This window comes from Artemia franciscana, chromosome 5 (genome assembly GCF_032884065.1).
Source record: "Artemia franciscana chromosome 5, ASM3288406v1, whole genome shotgun sequence".
NCBI lineage: Eukaryota > Metazoa > Arthropoda > Branchiopoda > Anostraca > Artemiidae > Artemia > Artemia franciscana.
In genome coordinates this window covers 22,090,965-22,114,919 of record NC_088867.1, presented here as the reverse complement: position 1 = coordinate 22,114,919, position 23,955 = coordinate 22,090,965, and the positions used below count along the sequence as shown (strand labels likewise).

The window sequence follows — 23,955 nt, the reverse complement described above, 5'->3', positions numbered from 1 at the left end:
TTTTTATGAGTTTTAGAGACCGAAAGCGTTAAGTACAGGTCTCCCCCACAGTCAAAAGTATAACGTCTTTTCAACAATCGACGGTTTAAAAGGCGTTTTATATATTTTTTTGCTAATCTTCAACATTTTGTAAAATGTCATAAAATATATGCCATATTTCCACGACCTTACTGCATAGTTCTTTTGAAGGACGATAAAAATTCTTCTTCAATAATTTTATTAGGTTCTTAAAAGTTTCCTCTAGGCTTCTCATACAAGCCTAGATACTCATGAAAACGCCCAAAGGTTTTTTGGGGTTAGGATGCTCATCCATACACCAGAAGCTATGGTCAACGCATAAGTACTGTATACACTGTTATTTGATTTAAAATTCGATGCATGAAAACGATGTATTTTTGCGAAAGATAAGACACAATTTTAGAGATCAGAGCGGGCATAAGTCGAATCCTCTAAGTTAACAATCTTAAACCGAACAGACTAAATTGAATGAAGAAATCCAGCACAAAAAGAAACGGAAAAGGCCATTAATATGAGTTGCGCAGCCCTCATTTAACCCCCAAAACAATTTGGCTCTTCAATGAATACGCACTATATTTTCAATTGAAATTACTCTTTACCCGATGGTCAATATATTTGAAAGAATGAATTATTTTAGTCATTTTATGATTATTATTACTTCGCCATTAGTAAGCATATAGATACAGTAAACCCTGGCATTGGGGTTTTTGGACAAGCAAGATCCCCTTTCCTACTTTTATCAGGCTCACTCTATATATAAAAAAGTCCTAGCTACATTTTTGAAGTTTAGCATTAATCCGCAAATATAAAATGGCGGGCCCAAAATAGGTCTGTCGAAACTGTTTTTGAAACATAACCACAATATCACTTTTCCTTCATGGCATCCCCTTCTTAAAAGGGGATGCTTAAAGTTGAAAGTATACAATAATTGTTCGTGTATAGTAAGTGCTCTTCATAAATTGTTTTGATAAACATAGTTATGTATTTATTTTAATTTTCTCTATCTTGTACTCCGTCCTTGTGAACTATCCCTAGCTCTAAGAACAACAAGCAGTTTGCAAAAATACAAAGAAACAATATTTTATTGATTAAATTTATATTAAAATATAAAATGAAAAATATTGTTGTATGTTGAGTGAGGAAGAGGTTCTTTGGCAGGAGCAGAGGCCACATAATTGCACAGCTTCAATGAGCAGTAAATTCGTTAGGTGAAGGATAAGCAAAAAATTGAAGCAAAATTGATTAAAAATTTTTTAAGGGTTCTATTTTTTTAGTAAAATATAAAAAGGGGAGCAAAAAAAATATACGTGAATTTTACTGAGATTTTATTTAACTTGAGGTTTAGAACCCTTGTTTTTTTTTATTTAAACTTTAAAATTATAAGAAACCAGTTCTGCTGCACTGTCTTTTTATGTAAACATAAGCGTCTATACACAAAAAGACGAATGCAACAGAGAACAGGCTTATACAGAGAAATTTACTGTCCGAAATTTACTGCCCAGCTACTTCATTATCTAGAAAAGAAAAGAAAAGTCAATCATTTGCAGACAATAGACAATAAATATTTCCGAACTAAAAAATTTATAAAAGGATAAATTTTGAATACTGGCTAAATACACTACAAGAGCGAAAACCTCAAGACCATATGAAGAAAACCTTTTTTCTTCACATGTAATTATGCTTACTATTAACAAATCCTTTTAGACTTTCCTGGAACATTTTGTGATATAGGAAAAGCACAGATACAAATGTGTTCCTTAAACTGAATTAGTCAGTATAAGATAAATGCTAAATGTGAAAATGAGCACTACCTAAGGAGGGGCGGGGGTAGCATGGATTAGTCTTTGGCGGAAAAGAAATTTTCTGGGCAAAAACTTTCATGGGTAGATAAGGTGTGATTTAAAAAATTTACATCTTCTAAGAGCCCCACGGAGATAAAACCATCGAAAAGTGATGAAGAACTAATATATTATACAATATATATATATAAATATATATATATATATATATATATATATATATATATATATATATATATATATATATATGTAGCTAAGCGTATTTTACTTATTATCAATTCTGGTACCCCTTTTATTGAAATCCTTTGAAATCAAATTTAGTCAGGTCTTGGGGGATGGTGAGAAGGGTGCTGAACTGTATGAGAGTCAGGAAGGTGTACTACGTGTAACAATGTCGTAAGAAAGACGCATTTGCACTATCAAGAACGGCTCAGGGGCGATTAAGGCCCAGCGGCCACGGGGCAAATGTTTTGAGACTAGAATTGCTAACTGATTGCGCATGCAACTGTTGTGTGACCATGGCCTTGAGGAAGTGAGGTCCAACCCACGAGGCAATCCAGATGTTAGTGGTTTCCAATCAGTCAAAAACCAGTTCCAAATAAGACCCCAGTCATGGTCACAGTTGCGTTGCAGTGCTGTCCCAGACATTTTCGGGAGCTACCGCGTTGATATTGTCCAATTATTTCGGCTCTCAACATGTCAGACCAGGAATTAAACATGAAAGTAGACTAAAAGTAGACTAATATCATGATTGTCAAAATGGCTAGTATACAATAACTGAGCAGCTAGGGGTTTTAAGTTTAAACTTTAAGGAGAAGGTTGAGAAGAAAATCGAACTGAATCATAAGAATATATGTGCATCCAGGTAGTCAAAACAGCACATCTCCAATATCTTAGTAATTTCTAAGGGTATTAAGTTGGAACCTTCAGTCGTTGGTGAGGAGGGTGTCGAACAAAATCAAAGTATACTATATACACCTAAGTAGTCGAAAGGGCACGTCTGCAAAATATCAAGAGCGGCTAAGAGTATTTAGTAGACGCTTTCAGAGGATGCTGGGGGAGGATTCTAAACTAAATCGAAAGACACTATGTGCATCCATTTCGTCAAAATGATGAACCTATAATATAACAAGAATCGCTTAAAGTTGATATAATATAACAAGAATTGCTTTCAGATAATTGTACAGATGGTACTGATCAAAATCAAAACGCACTATGTGCATCAAAGTTGCCAAAAAGACATATTGACAGTATCTCAGGAAGTTCCATGGACCAGAGTAGAAACTTTCAGGGAATAAACAAACATGGTACAACAAAGTCAAAAGCAACTGTGAACATAAAGGTAAAAAAAGGGCGCATTTATAATATTTCAGGAACAACTAACAGTATTAAGTAAAAATTTCGAGTGAATATCGAGAGGTATATTGAACTAATTCAGGAGACATTAAGTGCATTATGAATGTCAATATGGCATATATGCAATAACTCGGGAACATTTAAGAGTATTAAGTGGGAACTTTCACCAAAAGTTGAGAGAAATGTTAAACTAAATCAAAAAACACTCTGTCTTGAGGGAATGCCGATGGGGATATTGAACTAAATCGGTGAACTGTATGCGTCCAGGGTGTCAAAATGGTTCATCTGCAATACGCGGCTAAGATATTTGAAACTTTCTGTAAATATTGAAGGTGATGTTGAACTAAATCAAATGACACTATCTCCATCCAGGATATCAGAATGAGACGTCTTCAATAGTTCATATACGGTTAATGGTATAGATTAACGCCTTAAGCGACCTAGCTGAAACTGTGAAGGAATACTGGACGGAAAGGACAAGTAGATACTAAATTTTGATTTGTTGACCGAAGGGAGCTCATCAGCGACAAAGAATGTTTGAAAAAAAATATGGTTGTATTGATTCTTAGTTTGAAAGTGTGTGTTATAGTGTGTTATATTCTTAGTGTGATCTCTTTTTTTTTTATCTCATTATAATTTCAGGCCGTGAAGACACCTCAATAAAAGTTTCAGAACCAAGGGAATCGCAACTGGAAACAAATCTTGACAGAGATTCTTCATCTCTCTTTTTTTTTTTTTTTTTTTTACAACAAATTGGAAGTATATTAGCTAATATACTAGCTCAAAATGCATAAATGTAAACAAACAAGCTATTAAAGCAAAATATAACACACACAAAAAAATTCCTACAACGAAGTGTTTGATCATTATTCGTCTATATCAAAGGTTGTAACAGTAGATACGACGGAACAGCTTCACCCCCCAAAAATTCTCAAAATTGTTCACATTTTTTAAAATACTAGTACCCGTACCCAACCATTTGTAGTTCTATAATATAGCTATTTTTAGAATTCCTAGCAAAATTTTGTCCAGAATATGAAGAGCAACCCAAAATCTTTTTGCTTTATTCATCAATAAAAAAAATATCAACAAAAGAAGTTTTTTAAAATAAGTACAGAACTAATTTAAACCAAAGGGGAGCAGAAGTAGCAAAAAAAGTCATGCTTAAAACGTAAATAAATCATTCTAAATAAACTAATGAAACCCTGTGACAGACCGTATTTCAAACAGTAGGTGGTGCAAATATCGTAGGTAAATACCGCTTTGTAGGGCTATAATGAGAGAAAGGTAGATATAGCTGGGGCACAAGCTGCGGATAAAGGATGACAGATTACCAAAAATTGTCCTTTTCAGCCAACTGTCTAGGGCTAAACAGAAAGCAGGTTGTCCGCAGTTGAGGTGGGAGGATGTCATAAAGAAAGATTTAAAGGGAATAGAAACTTCCTGGGAGGGTGTAAATAGGGAGGCTCTGAATAAATTGGGATAGAGGAGCGTGCGTAGCTGTGTTGGACTCCAGTGGCTTGGTGCTGTGGTGAGTTCTTCATAGTAGTAGTAGTAAAGAGAGTGGAGGGGTTTCCCCCTCCAACCTGGAGAAAGCGCTTTCATTTCATATTCTTTTCAATTATTGTTAGTAACAAGATAATAATGAACCTAATCAAGGATACGTAATAATTCACAAAAAAACTTTTCAGTAAGGATCCCTGCTATCTACTTAATATTTATTTAGACTTTCATATATGTATGCATTCACTTTCATTTCATATCCATTTTTATTTATTTGTTACCAAGAGGATACCAAGGTCGTATCCACGGGGAGGGGGTAGGTGGTTGGGCTATATTCCAGAGAGCTCGAATCCACAGTAGAGCTCACTTTTTCATTAGCTATGAATTACTATCCTTGTGTTGAATTATCTTCGTGTACACACAACACGTTAATTTGAGAAAGCCTTAGAGCAGCATCGCACGAATATGAAATATGACCATACAGAGAGAATAATTAATCATCCAAGTGGTTAATGGAAAGACCGAATGAAAGATCGCCCAAACACGCCTAAGTCCATGCCTAGTAATCCAAATGACTGGCGAGCTTACGTTACGAGTGAATTTAGTGCCCCGAATCCCAATGTACCTAGACCATATACCGAACAACTTTAACTGTGCTATCAGACTTGAGTTTTCTGGACTGGACGGTATCTCTTTCGGATGTAACTACAAATGCCTTTAGGCTGAAAAAGAAAAAATCGTCCACAGTTGACGGCTTTTGTGCACTTCACCTTGTGAATGGTACTCGTCTTTAGTATGAAATATTATCATTATTGTATCAGATCATATTCGCAGTCAATTTTGTATCAAATGTTTTCTGTAAAGGGGAACTTACACCAATCCTGAAAAAAACGAAAGCCAGCTAACATATGCACCTCGTATCACCCAATTACTGTGTCTCCAGTTTTACGCAAGCTTCTAGAAATGCTTATATTGTCAAATGTTAGACACTGTTGCCAATTGCAAAACCACTAGTTTGGTTTTACGGTAGGGCTCAGCTGCGCTGATGCTCTATTCGCCCTTGGTGCTATTTTGTCTGGTTCTGAGGAAACGGGTGGTCCACTAGTTATTGGCTCTTTTGATGTGAGCCGGGCTTTTGACTCGTCGGTGCACACGCAGATCCTTCTAGAAGCGTATAAACAAGGGCTAAATTTGTGTATTGTCAGGGTATTGTATTATATGTAATAAATTTAGAGTGCAAATCAAAATGCTCTCAAATACGGTCGAATTCGCTGTTTTACCGAACCACATGAGAGTCAGGCAAGGCTCAGTTGTTTTTCCGAGTTTGTCAACAATAGTGTTTTGCCGGCGCAAGTCCGAGTAGCTACGTCTAGTGTTTCAAAGGAGATCAATGTTTCGTTGATGACGCACGCTGATGACTTGCTTAATTTAAACAGGTCGGCTGATCGACTTTCGAAGAATTTTCGGAATACAATTAATAGGTGATACGTAGGTTTTTCACTTAATATGTCAAATTTGCCGTCTAGTTTTTTAATGCTAAGCACTGCGAAGGAGAAATCCCATTTTGGTGATTCAGTTGTGAAGCCATCTGAGAGTATTACTTACCTTGGTTTACCAATCGTTCGAAGCCTCAACTCTACCGGGAAGCTGCTAGTGCGCCAAGTAGAAGTGAAAATCCGGATTGCGTATAGGTCAATTATTAGTAACAGACATCAGTTTTGCTGTAAGTATCTGGCCTTGCTGTATAATGCCGTTGCCCTTCCACATGTACTGTATATAGCACCTTTTTGGCAATATCTGTCGTCTGCTCTTTGTGTAAAAGTAAGAGTTCTGTTTTTTTTTCAATTCGCAAAGTTCCTTCTAAGACTTTTACCGTAGATGAGTAACTCTATATCATGCGCTATTATGGCGTATCCGATCCAATAGTCTGTGTTAACCATGTCGCCGAGAATTTCCTGAAAAACGCTAAGGGAAGAGCAAGCCATAGGCTAGCCATTCTGTGTCAGTAGTTTTACTACTGTACATAATGTGTAAATGCATTTGGAGATGTTCCATAGTGTGACTTTTCTTTTCTTTTCCCTTTTTTATACTCCTCTGTTTTTATTTCATGTAAAATCCTGGGCGGCAGTAAAATTACTTACTTACTTACTATCAGAGCCAAAAAGGAAACAATCCTCTGTTTGGGCGTATCTTTACATATATATATATATATATATATATATATATATATATATATATATATATATATACATATACATATATAATATATATATATATATATAAATACTAGTTACGAAAAAGGACAAACAGTTTGGACTAATCACTTTCTGCACCGTTTCTTTGATATTTCTTCTTTGATTTTTTTTTACTGATCAAATTTTCGGGAATCAGCTCAAATATCAATTCCTGAAACGCGGTAATTAATCCATTAAGTTCAGTCACTTACTTTAATTTTTTCCTGATATCTTGTCAATGGCGCCAATTCACAAAAATTAGGGGGATGGGGACAATATTATTTTGTTTTTAATTTTTCCCATGAATATACGAAAAAAGTAAATTTTTCAATGACAATACCCAGAATCTATATATTTTAAAATCTAGATGGGAAGGGCACAAAAATCGGAAGAAAGGAAGGGGGGCACCCCTCCCTCCATAGAAGCCATTGAAACTTGTCACTCTTTATTCTGCATAACTTAGTAAGGACATCAGCAAAAATTGACGTGTACCATCACATATTACCTACCATCTGTCTGGAATTCTTGTTGGCTAAAATCCTCTCTGCACTCTTCGTATCTGTTTGGCTTTCCAAAATGGCTGATAACAGCTTACAGGCATTATTCTTCAATTTCAAAAGGTTGGTCTGATCTACAAGTTCACTAATATCGTCTGTTTAAAGGCCAACTACTATGTCTAAGCTGTTTGATTCATGCATTGCTATACAATTCTGATTCTCATGGGTTATTACGGGTCCCTGAAATTAAAAATAAATATTAGCATTAAAACAAAGAAAAAAAAAGTTAAGGTAAATAAAGAAAGAGAAACTGTCAAAAGACAAAACGAAACTTGAAAAATCACCCCCAAAAAAGTAGACAACTTAAACAAATCTTTCAAATTACAAATTTACTCAAATTTGCTTTTCATCCAGATTTGTCAAATTGCTCTGGCACAATACGAGAGGATTAAGATGTAGATATTTGATTTTCTTTATGTATTGACTTCCAGTGGAATGTTTTTTGGCTTCCTAACCTGTAAATTATTTACAAGGACGAAAATTTATAAGGGCGGTTCAAATTTATCTTAAAGAATCACTAGAAACCAGAGAACAAAGAAAAATTATTAGATATAAACCAAAATAAATCGTTGAGAACGTCATAATAATGTGAGCGTGTTTTGTTGCCAACATTAATATCAAAGGAATAAAACATCACAGAATGTAGTATTTGATTTAGTTCGAATGCCTGAATCTTTCCTGAGATTTTATGTTTATTTTGTGCTATATCAGTGGACACTATGGATCTAAAAGAGTTTTTATTTGTAGAATGATATCTTAAAAAAAATCAAACATTAATAGATAAAGACAATTGGTTTCAGTAATACTACCTCGTTCATACGAAAGGGGAAGGCACAACACAAAAAAGTAGCCTGTCCCAAAAATGACAACAACCACTTCCTAATTTTTAAGCAAGATGATCCTATCTATTACATATGATTTCACATTCAATTCTATACATTTTTAAAGTGAATTTTGCATACTTTTTTGACAAAGAAAAGTAGAAATTACACAATTGACTAATAAGCCATATGACTTGTGCGAAGATTTCTAAACTACAAAATAGAACACACTGCACTAGAGTCCCAAAATAATAATAAATGGCCACATGACGCAGGCTATCTTGCTCAAGTCGGTCTGCAGTTCTTAAAAATTATGAACTGCAGAATTACTACTACAAACTACTACTACAACTACCACTACAATCGCTAAAAGTACTACTTCTGTAGCGAGTACTAATTGGGCTGCGGATATTGAAATAAACATCTGAGGAAACGTTAAGGAGAAATTTGAACTAAATCAAAACTTCACCTACTACTGTCACTACTGCTACTAATGGAACACTAACACTGCAATTTCTTCTCCTACTGCCACTGCAACTACTGTCATACTAATGCTGTTAAGGACAAGTCTATGAAGGTAAGATTTGATAAAATATTGATAAAAAATTCAAACTAACAAAAGACACTAAGTACAATTAGATTGTCAAAAGAGCTGAATAATTTCGGACATCAAGGCATGGCTAATTGTAGAAAAGGCCAATAAAGAGACAAAAAAAAGAGCAACAAAAAAAACTATCCAATAGAACAGATTCTTAGTTAATGAATAACTAAAAGAATGCATTACAACTAAGTCATATTTAATGCATAACTAATAGAATTATACAGCTAATAAAATTAAGAGAAATAGTATCAAAACCATGCAATATTACACATCCAGGCAAGAAATAAGCCAAACTTTAAGTTATCTGACAGAATTATGTGAGGCTTTCAAGTGTTTGGTTGATCAGGAATAAGGTCTGCTTTCTTATACCCTGTGCAAGGTCAGGGCTACAAGTTGTAGAGCTATACAGTCCAAAAAAACTAGAGTCTCTGATACAAGGTTGTAATTGTTTTTAGTATTTTGGGTCCTCAAAAAGTTCTGTAAGAAAAAAAAAATTACAAAATTACATTTAAAATACGAAAATGTTAAATTTTGGATCAGTTCCAAAGCTTTGTTTTCAGAAGATTAGTTAAAACACACCAAACCATCTTTCAGAAAAAGCACAATAAGTGCAGTGGTTTTGGACATAATGATAAAAGAGTAAAACAAACAAAGTAGAGCAAACAAAAATAAATAAAAGCATAAAAAAAGAAAATGAATCAAAGAAACATTCCTGCCTTGCCCCAAGAGTTTTCCAAATTGACGCCCCAGGAAACACACAGAGATGGATGGCAAGTTGCAGATGCATGCACACACACACAAAAACAAAGGAACATACAGATACAGTAATATCCATACATATGGGGTTGGAACCAAATAATTTAAGAGGCTGAGTACATACATCACACAAAATACAAATATACATCAAAACAAGGTAGCAAAAAAGAGGAAAAGGCACAAGCTGCTGAAAATTAGGTAAAAGTTAATACAAAAACACACAGAGAAAGATGGCAAATCATTGATGTATGCTCACATACAAAGAAAAAGTAAAGCCCACACACATAAGTGGACATGCAGATCAGATCCATATGCTTACAAAAGGATGAGTTCAAATATCTAATAAACAGGAGCAACTGGAAAACACAAATTTGATATGAAAAGATAAACAGCTGAACTTGTGACAATATGCTGAGTAAGCAAAGAAAAATAGGTTAAATATGGTTAAGAGCGAAAATATTCATAATTGATAATGTCAGTTGTAACTGTCACAAAGGAGTTGTAGGCTACATATCCCAAAATGCTGAATAATGAACAAATATTGTGAAAATTAGCCTTAAAATAGCATGGAGAGCAAAATATTAATAGTTGAAAATGCAGGTTGGAATCCTCACAAAGGAGTAGCAAATTTTCCAAAATGATACAGGTGTAAAAAAGGGATGAATACAGCTAATATGATGATTAAACAAGATAAAAAGGCTGAGCTTGTAATAAACAGGAAAAAAATAGTTGGGGAAAAATAGAAAAAGGTATTGATGCTTGAATTATTTTATTAGGGAAAAAAGAGAAAAAGTATTCATACTTGAAGATCTTGGTTGTGATTAAATAAAAAGCTTAGCCAATAATGCTAATTACATATAGAGCTGATTACAAAAGTGACATCATACAAAAAGTCGATTTTCAATTTACTGTTGGAATTAATTGTCTCTAAAACTTTTATAAATTTAAACTTGCCTCATTGGCTGCCCAGACACAAATTCATAGTGTGTAGCATTCATTTAGTCAAATGTTTCTATTTCTTTCATGAAGTCATAAAATGGTCATGATTCCAAGATAATAGGATAAGGTTAAGTTTACTCTCTTTTAACTGATTATATATTCAAAACTCTAAATAAAGATTTGGCAATTAAATATGATACCACTTGTAGCAAAAAATACAACACATTATAAAATCTGAGATGACACAAAAGCACATTTTTGGAAAATATATGACACACTCCTTAAAAAAAAATTGGCAGCCCTGAATAAAGCTTGATGCCTTTTCTTATGCTCTTATGAATATAATAATTGCCTCTAACTGAAATTCAAATTTAATCAATTTTTATTGTTCAAAAATGATGGAAAAATGATGCTGAGAAAATATAGTATTATTTTGTGGAAATTGAGTGATATGTTATACTTTAACTAAAATTTGTCATTTTTAAGAGATCAAGAAGAGCTTCAATTTGAATTTGTGTTAATAGAAAAAAGTAAACAGCATGCAGTTTACCAAAGCTGTATGCATAAGCAGCAATTCCCATTTTTAGGAGTATAGGAGGGGTATCCCACCTTGGACAAGATTACTAATTTCCAGAGATGTCTTTCCTTCAGAATAATCCATCTGGCTTAAAAAGGCACCAACAAATATGACAAAAATACTAGATTGAAGCTGGTTGAGTGGCTTACTAATTGAGTAAATAGCTTAGCCAATAATGCTGATTCCATATAGAGCTGATTACAATTATGATGTCATACAAAGTCTATTTTCAATTAACTGTTGGAATTGATTGTCCCTAAAACTTTTATAAATTTAAACTTGCCTCATTGGCTGCCCAGACACAAATTCATAGTGTGCAACATTAATTTAGTCAAATGTTTCTATTTCTTCCATGAAGTCATAAAATGGTTATGATCCCAAGATAATAGGATAAGGTTAAGTTTACTCCATTTTTGAACTGATTTGGAAAAGATTGTATGTTCAAAACTCTAAATAAAGATTTGACAATTAAATATGATACCAATTGTAGCAAAGAAATATGACACATTATGAAATCTGAGATGACACAAAAAGCACATTTTTGAAAAAAATATGACATACTCCTTAAAAATTTTTTAGCAGCCCTGCATAATACTACATAATAAGAGCTCAAAAGAGATTAAATTTGAATTTGTGGTAGAAGCAATTATTATTTTAGTAAAAAACATCAAAAAGGCATCAAGTGGTGTATTTGCTTTATTGGTAAGTCAGTTATATGAACTGTCATAATTTTTAGAAAATTTATCAATTTTAAGAGCTCAACAAGTGCTTAAATCTCAATTTAAGGTAGAAGCAATTTATTTTATTCATAAAGAGCATAAAAAAGGAATCAAGTGATATATTCACTTTATAGGAAAGCCAATTGAACTGCTTTAATTGGCTTCAAGAAAAAAGTATTTTTAGAAATTTCAACTATTTATTCTATGGCCTTTGTGATACAGGGGTCATTCTTAAGGAATTAGGACAAAATATAAGCTTTAGCGTAAAGAGCAAGGTATTGACAAGTGGGCAAACCCCCTCATATATGTAATAAAAACATATGAATATAGAAGTTTGTTATGTAAGCTATTTTGTAAGTTACCTATATCTTTCACTAATGAAAACGTTTGTAAAAAACTAAAAGTTCTGGTTTGCCTTTTATTTAACCAAAAAAATTAGAAGGCAATTGGGCCTCCTACTGTGCTCCTTATTTCTCCAAATTGTTTGATCAAAACTATGAGAAAGCCATTTAGCCAAAAAATATGCAAATTTCCTTTTAATTATTCATTTGCAGAGAGCTGATATCAAAACATGAATTAACTAAAAAATGTTCAGTAATTAAATAAAAAAACAAGTTTTTTAACTGAAAGTAAGGAGCAACATCAAAACTTAAAACAAACAGAAATTGCTCTGTACATGAAAGGGGCTGTTACCTCCTCAATGCCTTGCTCTTTATGCAAAAGTTTTTATAGTTTTAAAAAGTTGAGTTGAGAGAAAGAGTCAAATTTTAGCCCAAAGAGCCGGGTGTGGAGGAGGGAACAGCCCCTTTCATATGCAGAGTAATTTCTGTTTGTTTTAAGTTTTGATGTTGCTCCTTACTTTCAGTTAAAAATTTTTTTTTTATTTAATCCACAAAATAATACTAAATTTTCTCAGTGCCATCTTTTCCATCATTTTTGAAAATATTATGCTATATTTTGCCAATATTAATAACATTTATAATAAGGTTTGTTTAGGTTTGGTTAAAGTAGCCTACTTGAAATTAGAATTTACAATAGAAGCAATTACTATACATTTAAAGAACATAACAAAGGTATTGAGTGCTATTTTCACTTTGTTTGTAGGCCAGTTGTATGAACAGCTATAATTTTACCAATAACTATTTTAAGTAACTTGGTGGTAATATCTGACTAGCTAGAAAATAATATCTTTTAGGTGTATCATAAACATCAAAATAGTTTGATAATGCTATATCTTAGCTTCTCTAATATATATCTAACTAGGCAGCTAAATAAATTTTCTAAGCAAACTATTCATAATATACAAATAATTATTTCAGTTTGACATTGCAGAGATATCTACCTAGTTGGATAGAACTTTGACCTAAAATGTCTTTTATTATCCCACTAGCCTACTTTTGTCCTTGTTCTAATCTAGGTAGGCTATATTTTTTTTGAAGTATTTTGTTCTGAAAATGTTCTGCATTTTGATCTGAACAAATTATACTTTCTTCTTTACAATTATTTTGGTTCAAAGCAATTCTCAAACCCCTTTCCCATTGAAAGCTGTCTTTTATATATCTTTTTGTTCTAGGATGGCTCCTTCTCTAAAACCACTATTATAGACCTTCAACTATTCTGATTATTTCGAAACACAATAATTATAAATGATATACTTACAAAAATAAATGATTAATACGGAAAACTGAAATTGTTACAGCCATCTTCCCCCTAATTTTCCTATTTGAAGAAATTCCTGTGCCAAACCGTAAAATAAACAGCCGAAAATTAAGCCAAATGCTATAGAAACAAGTGGAAGGCAGAATACAAATTTCTATCCTAAATATTTGATGAAATTGATGAAAAATTTATATTATTGATTTCATTTATTTTCTGAGTGAAAGGAACTAAAGCTCTTGCTACTCCTTTTGTTTGAGAAGTATTATTTTGCCTTCATATAAATCTATTGCGTGGTTAGAGTTTCTGGAATTTCCCTTTCCTGAACCCAATGTTTCCTAACACTTCTAGCCCCCTCAGGGAAGGGGGCCAAGCATCTAATTGGTTATCAGAAGCTGATATTCCTATTGTTGTATCTCCAATATCCAATGATGATAGCCTGAATGAAACCATGATTACTGTCTCTGAGCCACCAATTTCTGAAACTGACAACCTGCTAAATGAGGATTTTCAGACAGTAGGCAGAAAACAGAAACGAAAAAAACCTTCTATGAGTCCTCCTGAAATAATGGGACTCTCAAACCCAAATCCAGCTGTGGAGATAAAGGACAAATCCATTATCCTTTTTACTCCAACAGTAAAAGATCTATCTTTCTCTATCAAAAATATTACTAACATTAGAATGAATCTTTTCAAAACTTTTAGATGCAGCTTCACTGTGAATGTGAACAGAGATGGTTCACTAATGGTTATGTTTCTAGACAGAAATGAAGCCTACAAAGCCCTTAGCCTAAATAAAATTGGCAATATCCCTGTTACACCTGAATGGTGGAAACCAACCCTGAAAAATTCTCAGAAAATAGTACTGTACAACATACCATTGGAACTGTCAAATGACGACTTGAAAGATGGCCTTGTGAACAATAAGGGGGAAATGCTGGAGGTTCTGGATGTTCATCGTATGGGCAAACTAGATTCTAAGGGAACAAGAAGTAGTAAGAGTGTCCTCTTTATCTTATCTGCTAGTTCCCAATTTGACTCAGTATTCCTTTTTGGTCAGCAAAAAGCTCAAAATATACCAAGAAAAACCTCTTCAATGCTCAAAATGTTTTAAGCTTGGTCACTCATCTAAGTATTGTTCTTCTTCTGTGCCAGGGTGCCCTAATTGCCTTGGTAATCACTCCTTGTCTACAGAAAGTAGATGCACTGAAGTACCTAAATGTACAAACTGTGATGGTAGACATCAATCAACAGATCACAATTCATGTCCTAAATATGTTCAACGAGCTAAAGTTTTAAAGATTGCTCTTCAAGAAAATGTTCCTTTCCCAATAGCTGCAATGGAGCTGGCCAAGTGGTCCAAAGTACCATCAGGTCCAAGAGTTAATGAGGCCAAAGAAGGGATTTTAGCCCTTCCTCAAAAACCCTGGCTACAGGTCCACAAGAACCACCCAAATCAGGCACTCATACCTCCTACTGAGACTTCTTACCCTCCATTGGCTAAGGAGCATCCCAAGGTGGCTGAACCTAGTCCATCCCGCAACAATCCTAAAACTAAGCCTAAATCTTGCTCTGAAAGAGTGGCAGCTTTTCCTAATATTTCTACTCAAGCCATAACTATGCAAGATAGAGTTGGACCTCATATTACTAATTTAATTAAATATGTTGCATCAGTGGACCTAATATTACAATCAAATATGGCTAAAGATAAAAAAGCCAGTATAACAAAAGAAATTGCAGAATACTACTTTTCCAATTCTATTTTCAATGAAATAGGAACAGAATTATCATCCATTCTCTCAAAATATCATGCATGTCACCTATTCAACCCTTCCTATGTTAACTAAGCTGCAGATCCTACAATGGAATTGCGTCTCTTTAAATTCAAATAAACTTGCTGATCTTATCCAATGTGCAAATGATAAGAGAATTGGAATTATTTGTCTACAAGAGACTAATCTTCATCAGTACAAGAAAATCAAAATGCCTGGGTACAATTGCTACAGGAAGGATAGATCAACTAACAGAAAGGGAGGGGGTGTGGCAATTTTTGTTCATGTTTCAATCCAACACTCCCCTCAACCCTTAACTATCTACAGGGATGAAATAGATGTTGTAGACATATTAATTACCTTAGCTAATGGTAACCATCTTGCCATAAAATCCTTTTATAATCCATGTGGGAGCAAGGACATCCGAAGTATCTTGGAAACAGAATTATCAGGTAATAATACCTTTATTTTTGGTGATTTTAATGCCCACAGTCCTCTCTGGGAACAATCAGCAGGTAGCAACAAAGCAGGAAGAGGAATAGAGTACATATTGTCCAATTTTCCTGACACCTTGATTTTCACTCCATTTGACTTTCAGACCAGGTATAATATTTCTTCTAACTCTTTCTCAACTATAGATTTGCTTCTAGGTCCTTCTTCATATTATGATTTAGTTCAGATGGTAAAGGTGTCGTCTCTCCAATCTGATCATTTTGCAATACTTACATCATTTCAAGATTTATGCTACACTCCCAAACCCTACGTCCCTACATTTATCAACTCCAAAGGTAATTGGTCCCTTTTTCGTGAGATATTAAATGAAGTAGATTTTTCCTTTGTTTCTCCTAATTATGATATTAATGCCATTGAGTCTAATTTGAGATCAATCCTGCTGGAGTCAGCTAAATCGGCAATTCCAATGACTAGGGTACGTTTTTACAATGGCTCCAAAAGACCCAAGAATTGGTGGAATGATGAGTGTAGGGTTGCAGTTCTGGCAAAAAGAAAGCCTCGTAAAATGTTTCAAAAGCACCCATCTCAGTCAACAGCAATCTTTTATAAGCAGTCATGTGCTAAGGTGAAACTAATTTGTAGGAGAGCTAAACAGAGTACATGGCTGAATTTCAGCTCAAGTATCAGTTTTAGAACCCCAATTTCAAAGGTCCATAATTTCATTAGCCAACTAAATAGTGGAAAGCAGCCTAATGATGACCGTAGATATGATATCGTTCAGGATGGATATCCAATTGTATCAGATAAAAAGAAGGCAGATCTGTTTACCAATGTTTTTAAAAACGATTGCTCAGATTTTCATCCCAGCCGACCTCCTTTTTGTAATCTCCCTCTTACCTGTTCTTATAAGGGTACTCTGATGAAACCTTTTTCCCAAGATGAATTTTGTGTAGCACTTAATTCTCTTAACATCAAGTCTTCCCCAGGTTATGATGGTATTTATATGAAGTGGATTCTTGAGTCCCCAAAGGTGTTTCATACAGCCCTCTTAAGTCTTTATAATCTTATTTGGTCAAGTCAAAAGTTCCCAGATGCCTGGAAGATTGCTCAGGTATTCCCAGCTTTAAAACCTTCTTATTCATCTAATGATCTCAAGTCTTACCGTCCTATATCAGTATTACCTTCCTTTGGTAAAGTTCTGGAAAGGCTTGTCTTATCAAGAATTGAGTGGTTTTCTGAAGTCAACAATCTCTTTCCTAGTGAACAAACAGGTTTCAGAAAAGGACATAGCTCTTTAGATAACTTTACCCGGCTAGAAATTGATGTTTGTAACTCCCTCAAAAAAAGACATGTCACAATGGCTGTTCTGTTTGACTGGTCGAATGCCTATGGAAATGTAGTCCACAATAAATTATTGGAAATCCTAATAAATCTTGACTTCCCGTATCCTTTTATAAGTTTTATAAAGTCTTTTCTAACTGATAGATATTTTTACGTTCAAGTAAATCAGTCTAGAAGTGAGCAATGCCCCATTACGAGAGGACTTCCTCAAGGTGCAATATTGAGTCCTCTTCTATTCAACTTGTATGTTTCTGAATTTCAAGTATCTCATGCATCATTTGGCCTTTATGCAGATGATTTGATCATTTGGAAGTCAGGAAGGGATATTAGCCTTCTTCAAAGCCTTATTCAACAGGATATAAGTCTAGTCCAGAGATTCTCTTTAGCATTTGGCTTCCCAATATCAATCAGTAAAACTAAAGCCATTATATTTACTAATGGTACTCTAGATCCTCCTAATCCACTGACAATTTTCTCAAGGGAGATCCCATATTGCAATTCAGTGAAATTACTTGGTTAATTAGTGGATTCTAAAATGCAGTGGCATGAACATATTAATTCTTTGAAATCTCTGATTATTCAGAGACTTTGTATTCTAAAAAGACTTGCTGGAAGTAAGTGGGGATGTCACCCAAAGATTATTTTGGATTTTTACAAATTATATATTCGTTCAAATATAGAATATGGGATTCAAATATTTTCAGCTCGTCCCCCATCCTCATTCAAAATCCTTGAATCTTTACAAAATTCTGCTATTCGAATAGCTTTGGGTGTGTATAAGCATACTCCTCTGTCAAAGTTAAGAACACTGTCGGGATTGGTGTCCCTAAGTGAAAGAGCATCTAGTCTAAAGATAAAGTATTTCTCGCAAATCCAGGCTTATGGAGCCAAGCATGCTGTATATGCACATACCTTTGCTGAGAAGTCAGCCTGTCCCAATGCCAATTCATCATGGAATCAGTTTCAACTGGAGGTCCCAAACTGGAATCAACATTCACTTCATGCATATCCCTTTACTGAGTCCCCCCATGGGAAATGAGTCCTCCAAGCTGTCAAGTAGAACTTATCTCTATTAGTAAAGATTTGATTCCTAATTATGAGATCCAGACTATTTTGGCTGAACACATCTCAAAGGCTTACCCCAATTATAGAAAATATATACTGATGGATCCGTCCAGAGGGAAAGAGCTAGAGCAGGAGCATGTATCCCATCCCTGAATTCGAATATTTATTCTCCTCTCCCATTGGAATCTTCTATCTTGTCTGCTGAATTATGTGCCATCCGCCTGGCCTTGGATGCTCTTATAAATTATAACATTGAATCTGAAAATATACTCTGTCTCTCCGACTCTAAATCAGCATTACTACTGATCCAAAATATTAATAGAATTGCTAATGACAAAGATTTATATAATATTAGAAGACAGCTTCTTAATCTTAAGATCAAGGAAAACGAAGTTTATTTTCAACATGTTCCTAGTCATAAAGGTATAAAATATAATGATATGGCTGATTCTCTAGCAGCAAAGGCTTCCATGTTATCTCCTAGTCCTTCCTCTGACCTCAATTCACGAGATATTATCAGGCAAAGATCCAAAGTTAATCACAGTACATTAATGTTATCTCCATTTCATACAAGATTAAATACAGTGCTATATTACCGGCTGAAATCAGGTGCCCTACTTCTAAATAGCTTGTTATTTAATTGGAAGCTACATCATTCCCCTTTATGCCGAATCTGCTTTTCAACAGAGGAAACAATCCAGCATATTTTATTTGATTGCCAGGCTCAGAGTGAGGAGACTGTTGCTCTTAAGCGTTTCTGCTCCTTGGCTAAGATTCCAAATACTTTACAGCTATCCTGGATTCTAACCTGCCATGGGAAATTGATCGTAAGATATTTAAGGCAGCAATTGATACCTTAAAGAAGATAAATATTGTTTAATAAGGATTAAAGCTTGAAGAAATCAATTTTTAATGGGACGCGATTTATCCATAGTTTTTGATTGTGCAGAAGAGAGCGGGAATGAGTAGGAAGAGCCGTATTGGTACCGGCCGGCCTAGTGCCTTAAACTGCTGGGGACAGGTAGCTCAGGTACTCGCACTTCCCACAATCAATAACAGTGTATTATTGTTCATAATCGTATATATCCATTGTTCGCAGACTGGAGGAGAATAGCGCTTCCAGTAGCTAGTTTTTCTGAAGAAGAAGTCAAAGAGGTGAAAGGACTTGTTGTTAGTCCATATACCTCCCTACAATTTTCGGAACTGGAACTGGAAACTAAGAATCTGAAACTTTCATCATGATTTTCTAAGCCACGATTTTATCTGCGAGTAGATCAAAAAGATGTTAGCAAGACTTATTCCTGACCCATTATCACTTACAGATTGAAAACCGTCGGGAAGCCAAAAGAAGACTCCAGAAGGCTTGACATTAAATTAGACGCCAACTGAGTGATACTAAATATCACTCTGTATTCCTAAATTAAAGTAGTTCAAACAATGACAGACTTAATTCTAAAAACAAAGTGTTTTTAATATTTTAAAGGTTGAGTAGCCAAAGTGTAAAAAGCCAAGAAACTAGTATTAGCACATTACTAAAAACATTATTAATCTTAAATGTGTGTCTATTATCAAAGGACAAAATTATTAAATATGATAGGATATCGATCACTATCTTATTTTCCATATTGCTTATTAATCCTATGAGAACGATCATCACCTCTTAAAAAGTAAATCCCCCAATTGATTATCAAAGGAAGGAGGGGAAGGGTGCTCTCAAATTCGCAGTATTACTTTTTTTTTAACCTACATTTGTGTATGATATTTTGCACAATATTTTTCCTCATTAGCGTTCAAACAACTTCAATTTAAGAAACGTCTGCATTGGAAGTATGGGAAAACGTAGGACAAGGAGAAAACGAGGCAGTTTACAGCCAGATGAAAAAAAGAATGAAATTTCAAAAAAAAAGCAAGTTTTCCCATAGGCCTTGTTTTCAACAAAGTTTTTCAGGCAATGATGTGCTTTTTGTTTTTTTCGAGGCAACTACAAAGAAAATGCATGCAATAATTATAGTCTTATCTGGTGTTATCTAATTATAGTGTTATAATTATCTGGTGACGGGGGCGGGGAGTTGGGAGGGGGAAACCTAAAACTTTGAAAACACTTAGAGTGGAGGGATCGGGATGAAATATGGCGGGAAAAATAAACACAAGTCCTAGATAGATAATTGACATAAACGGAACGGATCCGCTCTCATTGGGGTAGTTGGGGGGGGGGGGTATTTCTGAAAAATTAAAAAAAAATGAGGTATTTTTAACTTACGAACGGGTGATCGGATCTCAATGAAATTTGATATTTAGAAGGATTTCGTGGTTCAGGGCTCTTATTTTAAACCCAACCAGATCTGGTGACATTGGGGGGGAGTTGGGAGGGGGAAACCGAAAACTTGGAAAACACTTAGAGTGGAGGGATCGGGATGAAACTTGGTGGGAAAAAAACACGAGTCCTAGATACATGATTGACATAACCAGAACGGATCCGCTCTCTTGGGGGTAGTTGGGGGGGGAGGGTTAATTCTGAAAAATTAGAAAAAATGAGGTATTTTTAACTTACGAACGGGTGATTGGATCTCCATGAAATTTGATATTTAGAAGGATATCGTGTCTCAAAGCTCTTATTTTAAATCCTGACTGGGTCTGGTGACATTGGGGGAAGTTTTGGATGGGGAAACCTAAAATGATGGAAAACGCTTAGATTGGAGGGATTGGGATGAAACTTGGTTGGAAAAATAAGCAGAAGTCTTGCATACGTGATTTACATAATTGAAACGGATCCGCTCAATTGGGGCGCGGGGGTAATTCTGAAAAATAAGAAAAAATGACGTATTTTTAACTTACGAAGGAGTGATCGGATCTTCATATTTAGAAGGACCTCGTAACTCGGATATCTTATTTTAAATCTCAACCGGATCAAGCTTAATTGGGGGGGGGCAGTTGGGGGGACCGGAAATCTTAGAAAATACTTAAAGCGGTGAGATCAGGATGAAACTGGATGGGAAGAATAGAAACCTGTCTAAGATACGTGACTGACATAACTGGACTGGATCTGCTCTCTTTGGCGGAATTGGGGGGGGGGGAGGGTAATTTTAAAAATTGAGGTATTTGTAACTTACGAAAGGGTGACCAGACCTTAATGAAATTTGATATTTAGAAGGATCTTGTGCTTTAAAGTTCGAATTTCAAATTCCGACCAGATCCTGTGACATTCGGGGGAGTTGGAGGGGGAAACCGGAATTCATGGAAAATATGAAAATTGGGGTATTTTTATCTTACGAATAGATGATCGGATCGTAATGAAATTTGATTTTTAGAAGGAATTCATGTCTCAGAGCTCTTATTTCAAATCTCGACCAGATCTTTTAACATTGGAGGGGGAAATCTTGGAAAAATACTTGGAGTGGAGGAATTGGGATGAAGCTTGGTGGATAGAATAAAAAAATGTCCTTGATACGTGATTGACAGAATCGTACTGGATTCACTCTCTTTGGGGGAGTTGGGGGGAGGGGTTCAGTGATTTGGCGAGTTCGGTGCTTCTGGACGTGCTAGGGCGATGAAAATTGGTAGGTGTGTCAGGGAGCTGCACAATTTGACTTGATAAAGTCGTTTTCCCAGATTTGACCATCTGCGGGGCAAAAGGGAGAGGAAAAATTAGAGAAAATTAGGTATTTATAACTTACTAGTGGGTGATCGGATCTTAATAAATTTTGATATTTAGAAGGAGTTCGTGACTCAGAGCTCTTATTTTAAATCTTATACGGCATTAAGCCTGTTATTTTCCTTTTTAAATCAATCTATTGATTCACATAATTTTGTTAGAGCTCATACCCTATGATCTCTTGAGTCTTAGCTCTTCTCACCTCGTCACAAGTGCCATATGAGCTCTAGGCTCTTGTTCTAATATTAATTCTGGTTTTATGTTTTAGCCCTCTTCTCTTCTTTGTTTATTTATTTCTATCACATCTTTACATGTCTTTTATCTCCAATGGATTAATGTCATTTTTCTTTTCTAGGTTCAAATCAGAGCTGAGCAGTAAATTTCGATCATCCTTAATTCTGTTTAGTCTGTATACTGTTGCCGTCTTTTTTTGTGATAGCATTCATTTTCACAGAGAAAGGCGTTGCAGCAGACCAGACTTCTTGTAATTGTAAAGTTTAAATAAAAATCAAGGGTTCTCAACCTTAAGTTAGTTTCATTTTCCGTAAAATTCTTGTCTGTGCCTTTTTTTTCTCCCTTTTTTTAATATTTAAAAAGAAATAGAACCCTTTACTTTTTTCAATAAATTATACTTTTTTCTCGCCCCTCGCAAAATGAGTTTGCTGCTCATTCAAGCTCTTATGCTCCTTGTATAGCCTCTGCTTCTCAGCCAAGAAATCGCCTCTTGAGTCAACAAATAAAATAAATTCGAGACATTTTATTTACTCTTTATCTAAATAAAGATTAAAAATCTTGTTTATATAAAACTCTAGTATTTTGTATTCTTAAAGCTATCCATATCTACTAATTGCTCCTCCTAGAGTCAGGAATTTTTTTAAGGAACCCTGATAAAAAGGTTGAGTCGGTTTTGAAGGTGATCTTAATCAAAATCATAGTCCTGGAATCCTAGAATGGTTTTTGTGTTAGAAAAAGAAGTTCCGTATCTTTACGCTCATTAATCTACACTGCTGAATAAATAGTATTATGATTATAAAATAGATAAATAGACTGATAGGTTGCATATAATTTTAGAGCAATCAATTGGCAAAGCAATACTTTCAGTCTTAATTTTGATAACAGAGGAGCTGACTTATGCTACGGGGAAGAGTTCAACCTTGGAAAACCCCGTGTTTTCATAAGAATTAAAGTAAACTCAAGTAGTTTCGGCCATCTAATCAAGGCTTGGCGTGTTTTCATAAGAATCTTTGTGGAAAACTAGGAAGTGTCCTAGTTACTACAGGGAATTGTAACACACTTCAAGGTCTATATGCCAAATATATGTAAACAGATAACGTTTATCTGTCAAATATAGAAATATTTTAAACCCATAAAAATCTGCAGACAAAAGGTATTAGTTGTGCTATAATTATGCTATTAAAATGAATTGTGAAAGATTTAAAAAAGGGTTTTTCACAAATGAAGCTGAACAAGAAGCTACCTGTGTGTAAAGCGTATATTTTTCGAATTTCCTATTGAGTTTCTGCCTTTTTGACAACCTGGTTGCACAGATCGACTTATGGTTTCCTTCAAAATCCTCAACAACTGTGAATAAGCACAAGTCCTAGATACGTGATTGATATAGCTGGACCAGATTCGCTCTCTTTTGGGCGGGGGGGGGTAATTCGGAAAAATTAGAAAAAATGAGGTATTTTCAACTTAAGAACGGCTGATTGGATCCTAATGAAATATGATATGTAGAAGGGCTTCTTGTCTCTGAGCTTCTATTTGAAATCCTGACCATATGTAGTGACATTTGGTGAGTTGGAAGAGGAAACCATAAAATCTTGGAAAACCTTTAGAGTTGAGAAATCGTAATGATACTTGCTGTGAAGAATATGCATAAGTCCTAGATACATGATTGATATAATCAAACCAGATTGGCTCTCTTTGGGGGAGTGGGAGGGGGGGGGTAATTCGGAAAAATTTGAAAAATGAGGTATTTTAACTTACGAACGGGTGACCAGATCTTAATAAAATTTAATACTTTGAAGGACCTTGTGTCTCAGAGCTCACACTTTAAATCCCAACTGGATCCAGTGACATTGGAGGGGGAACTGAAAATCTTGGAAAACACGCAAAGTGTAGAGATCGAGTTGA

General features: G+C 34.8%; 1 long non-coding RNA gene across 2 annotated transcripts in view; it reads right to left on the bottom strand.

Annotated features, from left to right (window-relative positions):
* Nucleotides 1-13,652, bottom strand: part of LOC136027107 (uncharacterized) — a 43,212-nt gene extending 29,560 nt beyond the window's left edge. The window contains exons 1-3 of one of the 2 annotated variants that reach the window (XR_010617499.1): nucleotides 13,540-13,652; nucleotides 7,420-7,647; nucleotides 1,083-1,532 (exon numbers count right to left, since the gene is read on the bottom strand). This is a non-coding gene — a long non-coding RNA (uncharacterized LOC136027107). Of the gene's footprint in view, nucleotides 1-1,082; nucleotides 1,533-7,419; nucleotides 7,648-13,539 lie in introns of those variants that run through there. The other variant, XR_010617498.1, reaches the window with a different exon arrangement.
* Nucleotides 13,653-23,955: the final 10,303 nt, after the last annotated feature.